We start from the raw sequence: 7730 nt of genomic DNA on the forward strand, positions 1-7730 counted from the left end.
TTTCACAAATTAGAATTTCTCCATATTTTTATTTTTGAAATTGGGATTCATTTTTAAAAATTTAGCATATTTATTAAACATAATTAACGTTCCAAATAATTATTTTTTCAATTAATTTTAGTTCTACATAAGATTTTTTTAAATTTATTGTTAATTTAATTTATTAGCCCAAAGGGGCGGTAGCCTAGAAAGGCTGTTAGTTTCAAAGCGGCATTTTGCGCTGTTTTAATATAAATGTCCGTGTCTCCTTGCAAATTGTTGTTCCCAAATATTATCGCCCTGTATTATATTTAAAGAAATGAAATAATGAAGAATCTGCATGAATACATGTATGTTTCTCGCACTGTGACAAAAACGACAGTACCTAGAACCAATCCTCCAACCGAACATGGGCATCTGGGCGGCTGAATTTCGAATTTGTTTTAATCTATTTCATATTTTGTAAAACTTTTACGAATTTTTGATTAACAAACTCAATGAGTTCAGAGAGAGCACTGTACGGAAAATAACAGTTTTATCTCTAGTGCAAAAATTCTAAAGATTTTCTGTTTTCAAATGTATGTGGTTTACGGGTGAAGAACATGTTATTCAATAAATATAGGTAACACACAAAACGTTAAAAAAAGGTTCATTTTGGGCATAATATATAATGAGTGCTTCTAGATTTTATTTTACCTTTTTTTTCCCCCCTTCATTACACTCAGAAAATTTCATGCTCCGAATTTTATAAATTATTAAAATAAATATTCTACTTTAATGTTAACAAGTTAATGATGATGTGATCAAATAAATGATTGTTTTGTAATGTTATAATAGTTTTGAAAATCACTGCCTGAAAATGGTCATTAAATTAAATATATATATATATATATATATATATATCAGATCTTGTTTAATTTTACCTTATTTATTTCAAAGCGTCACGTACTACCAATCTTATCTAATTTTACGTTATTTGTATGCAGAATTAAGTTCATAAATTTTGTGCTTTTAAATTTTTTTACCGTTTTACCAAAGTAAAGATATTTGTACAAGAATTACACGAGAAAAAAATGCAGTAAAAAGTGCTTTAATGAGATATATTAAATCCTATTTGGAAAAAACTGCGCCTTTCATAATCTCATCACTATACAACGTATCATATTTAATAATTAAAAAGAGTTATGTGATACAAACGCCGTAGGTTTCAATGTTAAAGTAAACCAAAGTCGTAAAGTAAAACCAGTAACCAAAAGTAAAACCAGATCGTCCCTACTCTTTCTTGCCGACATGTCGGTGACGCTCGCCCCGCCCACTGGGTTAATGTATCTCTTATAAGGTCCATGGCCAAAGCTGGATTTTTGAAACTAATTCGGTACTGATTTAAGGAGGGAATGATTGGTAAGTAAAGTTGTTGTTGATTGATAACGTAGCACCCTGAAATTTCTGGAGAATATTCAAACAAAATCATAAAATCTCGAGTATCAATAATCAGTACTCAAATGTAGCAACGAACTTGGGACAGAGGGAGTATATGATTCATTGTGATTAATGTCATACATGTTATTATTATATGCTGTAGGTGATATTGAAATACTTGGTATTCATCACTAACAGGCTTAAAATTTTATATAAGATTCATTGTGATTAATGTCATGTATGTCATTATTATACGCTGTCGGTGATATTGAAATACTTGGTATTATTTTGAATATCTGTAGTATTGCGTTTACTCTTCAGAGCTGTAAATCTGCATTATTTAAAATTTTATTTTTTAATATTTTCTAAAAAAGTATTTTATATTCATTAAAAAAGAGAAGAAATCTTCAGTACCTAAAGCCAAATCTCTTTTTGAAATACCTTCCTCTTATGTATTAACAAATCATCATTTATTAATTTCTTAATTACATATTTAATAGTGGCTCCAAATTATTTTGTTCCACAGGACAACTGATATTAATACAATGAAAATTTTGCGCTGAAATAGTTTATGTTCTGAAGCTACCTGCTAACTTCGTACTCTAAGTACAACATGTGCTCTAAATTATCCGTAAATTAGAATAGGTAACTCTGATAAGTAAAATTAAAAATAGCGCATATCTAGATACAAGCAGGAATTAAAATCAGAATCAAGTAGCTGACGGTTACATATGAAAAAAGAAAAATGGAATAACTTGAAATTTCATGCTTTCTTTCTAAATAGAAATATTTTTATTAAAAAGAAATGTATAATTTCTGACTGCTACAGATGAATCGTTTTTAAATTTTGCTTATAATAAGTCGATTATTTGTCTCGGATCAAGCGACAGTACGTTAGTACGTTGCAGTCAGGTACCCACGCGTGAAGCGCTACCCTAGTATATCTGACTGAGCAATTTTCGATCAAATGCAGTTCCTAATTTGGCGCCGGTATGATCATACGTGAAGATGGCATAATCTGGTGAAGATCCCGAAGAGACTGGCCACCGCGGTGGCTAACACGCCCCATCGGGCGAGGGCAAGTGCGGAGTAAGAAAAAGAGATGCCTTTTGCAACCAAGTCCATAGAGTCCAGTGTGACACACATAGTTTACAACACACAAAATTATAAGCATAGCGAGCAATTGAGTACATATATGCAGAAATGAAAAAAATAGTATATTATAATAAACATGGTGGTAATTTGCGAATTTAAATATTTACAATTACATATCAGAAATATTGTGCATAAAGCAAACATTAGTTGGAAACAACAGGTTATATAAGATGTCTTAGTACGGCCCGAGGCCTTTTTTTGAAGGCCTGGCTGTTATAATTATAATTCAATACAGGTATGGTGGGATTACAAACAGTGGGGATTTTTTGATAAAAACTGAGGGCCAGAGTGGCCATATATTCCTTTATATATGGTATGTTAAATTCGCGGTGGATTGCCGTGTTTCTAATAAACCACGGACAACCCACCGCTTGTCTTAGCACAATATTCTGTAACACTTGCAATTTTTGTATATGAGTGTCATATGTATATCCCCAGACAGGGCAGGCATAAGTGATGATGGAACGCAACATGGCTTTATAAATGAGTAATTTGTTATCAATAGAGAGAACGCTGTTCCGGGCAATTAAGGGGGCAAGTGTAGCTTTACGAACCCGGAACTATGCAAGAAGTTTTGTGATGTGAGGGGTCCATGTGAGAGTTTGGTCTAATGTGACACCTAGGTATTGGGCCTGCTTGGTCCAGGGGATAGGCGTGCCATACATTTTGATGTGGATGTCATAATCTATGTTCTTTTTCCTCGTGAAGAGGATGGCATCTGATTTTTCCACATTGATACTGATTTTCCATGCCGTTAACCATGCCTCCAGTGTGTGAATGTGATTTTGTAGCTGTTGTATGACTGAGCCGTGAGATGTGTTTTGTGATAGAATTGCCGTATCATCAGCATACATTGCTAGGGTGGTGTGTGGTGTGTGGGGGATATCGTTCGTGTAAATATTGAAGTAGAGCGGGCCCAAAATGGACCCCTGTGGGACCCCAGCCCTGATAGGCCTGGGGGTAGAGATGGTGTTGTTAACACGAACGACAAAGTTTCGACCCATAAGGTAAGAGTGTGTGATGTGTGTGATGTAATCTGGGAAGCCCAGGTTAATGATTTTGTATATGAGGCCCTCCAGCCAGACTCTGTCAAAGGCCTTGGAAACATCAAGAAAAATAGCTCCTGTGATCGACTTGTCCTGCAGGCCTTGTGACACCAGTTCTGTAACTCTGTAGAGTTGGTGTGTCGTTGAGTGCAGCTTCCTAAAGCCATGCTGTTCATTGATGATTAGGTTATTTTCATTTAGGTGCTGTAGCAACCGTTGTTGGATGAAGAATTCAGCAACTTTGCTTGTAGATGATAACAAACTGATGGGCCTGTATGACACACGGTCTGTGACAGGTTTTCCAGACTTATGAATTGGTGATATGACAGCAGTCTTCCATGGCAAAGGAAAGTGCCCCAGGTGTAACATGCTGTTTATGATTTTGGTCAGTTTTAGGATCATAAGGGTGCCCATATTTTTTAGCATCTTGTTACTGACAGAGTCGAGTCCAGGACTTTTCTTGGTCTTGAGTTTCATGATGTATTCAAAGACCTCTGAAGGCCTGACAGGAGGAGTGTTGTTTGTGCGTGGTTTTGAGAGGAACTTTGTTAGTGTTTGTGATACAAGGTGTTCTGTTTGAGAGTGGAATATGTTGTTAGTGCAGAACTGAGTAGCATAGTGATCAGCAAGTGACTCAGCTTTCTCAGTATCGGTGTAGGCAATTCCTTGAGGGCCAGTAAGGGGTGGAATGTTTGTGTGGCATCTCAGAAGCTGGTTGGTAGCTTTCCAAATATTATCTTCATCCGGGGAGAGTGAAGAAAGGTAAACAGCCCAATCGTGGTCTGTTTGTTTACGTGTAAGGGCCCTGACCTGGCGGTTAAGCTGGTTGAGTAGTGCTCTATCGGGAGGGTATCTTGATTGCTGCCACTCTCTCCTTGCAGCATTCCTTCTTTGAATGAGATGTTTGATTTCATTGTTTGGTTTGATTTTATTACTATTACATATAGGTTTGCTATTGTCTTTCAGGGCATTCTGAAGCTGAGTGGTGAAGTCACTAACTATAGCATCTAACTCATCGCCTGTTTGTGCTGTTGGAATGTGTATTGTGGTGTTGTTTAAGGCTTTGGTATATCCAGACCAATTAGTAATAAAGGCCTTTTTGTGTGGTGTGTTACAGACGGTAAGGTCAAGATCGATTAGAACTGGGTTATGGTCCGATGACAATTCATTCAAACTGTCAATGGATTTAAAAGTACAACCCTTGAGCAAAAAAAAGTCAAGGATCGAGGCAGACCTTTCGTCGTAACGTGTTGGGGTTTGTGGAGCTGCAATAGTGATACCGGCCTTAGTAGCGAAGCGGTTAGTATCACGTTTCCAAGGAATGTGTTGTGAGTGCAGTTCCACGCGCAGTGTTTTGCATTAAGATCTCCACCCTATGATGACTTTACTGTTGAGTTTAGCAAGTGCGTCAAAATCTTGCACAATGTTTACATGTGATCTGTTGTTAGAAGGGACATAGGCAGAGATAAAAGTGACTGGTCGTGTGGTGAGTGGTGTGACTGTGATAGCTAGGGCTTCCAGGCCTAAAAGCTGTGGCAGTGTTGTTTGGTAGTGGGCAATGGAGCGCTTAATTAGGATAATTATCCCCCCTCCAGGGTGACGGTTGATTCTCCTGCGATCAAGACGATAGAGCACATAGTTGGCAATTTCAAATGACACTGCAGGACCAAGCTTGTGTTCCTGTAGGAGGAAAACATCAGGGCTATACTCATTTATAAACAGACGTAATTCATCAATTTTGTGGGTTAAGCCATTTGTGTTCCAGGTTATTACTCGGAAGTTACAGTCCATAATCTAATCAATTCGCTATCCCGTGAATTTCTTCAGAGATAAGGTGCAGGACTTGCATCTTATCAAGTAAATTGTTACATTTCCTTAACTCAGAAAGCTTGCTTTTATAAATTTTTATAACTTGGCCTAGACCGTAACCAAAAATATTTTGTACTTCTGTCATTATTTTAAATATTTCAGAGATATCAGAAATACTGTTATTATCAACATTATATTCATGATTTTTGGTATTGCCAGTATGTTCACTTTTAGCCTGATTATTAATAATTTTTTGTTTGTGACTATTATCCTACGCAGCAGCAGACGGTTGTACAGAATTTGAGGAGTCAGCATTTGCCGTATCAGGCTCAGTGAGTACTTCCATATTAACTGGTGGAGTAGGCTTTAACGCTTGGGCGTAACTGAGCCCAAGTTTGGTAGTAGAACTCTTGAGTGGTTTTCTGACAGATGGAAATTTCAGGCAACCACGATATGAGGCCACATGAGGCCCAAGGCAGTTTGCACATTTTGGAGTTTCTATTCGGCCCTGGTAGTCACAATTGCCAGTTTGATGGAACCCCACGCACTTGACACATCGCGGTGCAACGTGGCAGTTTTCAGATGAGTGATGCCATTTCTGGCAATTGTGACACTGGGGGATCTGATTTTTTGCAATATACTTTTCAACTTTAATGCTAAAATACATTAAGTAATTTAGACTATAGATTTCATCAGTATTCTTATCGGGTATAAGCTGAACCTGATACAACGGCATTGGTTTTTTTGTTTTGAACTTAGTTAATTGTACGACTTTGTGTACATTGAAATTGGTTATCATTTTGCTCATTGTTAACGTCGCAAAGAGTAGCGGAATAGTAGCGCCATCTTGTGGTCAGTAGAAATTTCACGGAGGCCACCGAAAACACAAAAGAATATTTTCACACTGGTAGGCCTTGAGTATAAGTTAGCCTTGGTTATATTTAGACATTCATTTATTTAAACTGATAGGAGTCATAATCAATTTTGCAGTTCAACTTAAACAAAAATATAATTTTAAGGAACAATGTTGTAAGTACAGGATCACGTGTATTGTATTTTGGACTTTGTTATTTGTTTGTTACGCTTTATTAATAATATTTTTCTTTCATTACATCCATGCAATCGATTTTTCTTTGACGCATCGCATTTATACAACGCGGAGAACGTTACAACTGCTTGTTAGTTAATTGCTACATACTAATAGACAACCACTATTTTCATTCGTTTGTTGTTTAGTTGCAATTCCAACACCAAGTTTTAATTATGCTCTGGTTTCTCTTCATTATACGAGCTAATCTTTCGCCTTTTACTAAAGATTACCGTGGTGAGGAACATTACAATGAGCTTAAACTGAATTCTTGAAATCCACCCTCTAATAGGTAGAATATTTTACATTAACTCTCTGTGAAGACATTAGCGTTTGCATCACAAAAGGGCGCGATTTTGTTATCTTTATGTCAGAAATTTCTCATGGGTAGGAAATGGTAAACCCGTTTTTGCTGGGAAGGCAGCGAACGATGTTTGTTTACATTTGGAAGTTCAGAAAATTTCAAAGTAAGGCATTAGGCAGTTTTTCTGTTTGCAATTTAGAGCAAATAGACAATTTGCGTTTATAAATCCCCGTTTATCTATTTGAAGTTCAGAAGATTTAAGATGCAGTAGTATGTTTAACACAACAGATCGTAATCTTAAAACTTTTAAATCATTTAAAGTTAAGTTTAAATCACTACATTTAAAAGAATAAATGTGATAATTCGAAAATGATTATTTGTTCTGAAAAAACAGTAAACCATAGTTTTAAAATATATCTAAAAAACAATACATCGGTAATTAAAAATAATATTTATAGGACATTATTATATTATTAAAAACTTTTTATGAATGCATAATTATCATCGATTAACTGTTCATAAACGAATTATTTTATTATAATTAGATTTTTTTTTTTTTTTTTAAATAATGCTTTGAAAAATTTACTGTCATGGGTGGGGTTTACATTAAGCCTTAAAGGCAATTCTTATTTGAAAAAGGAATATCCTTTCTTGTGATGTGGTCCATCATAGAGGAATGATTGCATAAAGGAGAATGCACATGTGTAGGATTTTCCAAAGATAATCTTACTTGGGAAGTATTCTTCTTAATATTACTACATTAGGGATCTCCATGGAGAACTTTCCAAAGGAATTTGCCATAAATAAGAGATGTCATTTTAGGGAGTATTTTATTATTTATTTACGGGATAGTTTAATATTGCTCATTGCACAAGTACACATAAAGCAGTATTTCAGGTCAGCCCTAGAGGAATGATTGCATACATTATCA

General features: G+C 35.8%; 1 non-coding gene across 1 annotated transcript; it reads left to right on the top strand.

Annotated features, from left to right (window-relative positions):
* Positions 1–6671: 6671 nt before the first annotated feature.
* On the top strand, positions 6672–6793 carry LOC118205961 (U5 spliceosomal RNA). Its single transcript, XR_004761097.1, has one exon. It is a non-coding gene; the product is annotated as a U5 spliceosomal RNA (small nuclear RNA).
* The last annotated feature ends 937 nt before the right edge of the window (positions 6794–7730 follow it).

This window comes from Stegodyphus dumicola, chromosome 8 (genome assembly GCF_044657685.1).
Source record: "Stegodyphus dumicola isolate Sdum_Otavi_A_Nest chromosome 8, ASM4465768v1".
NCBI lineage: Eukaryota > Metazoa > Arthropoda > Arachnida > Araneae > Eresidae > Stegodyphus > Stegodyphus dumicola.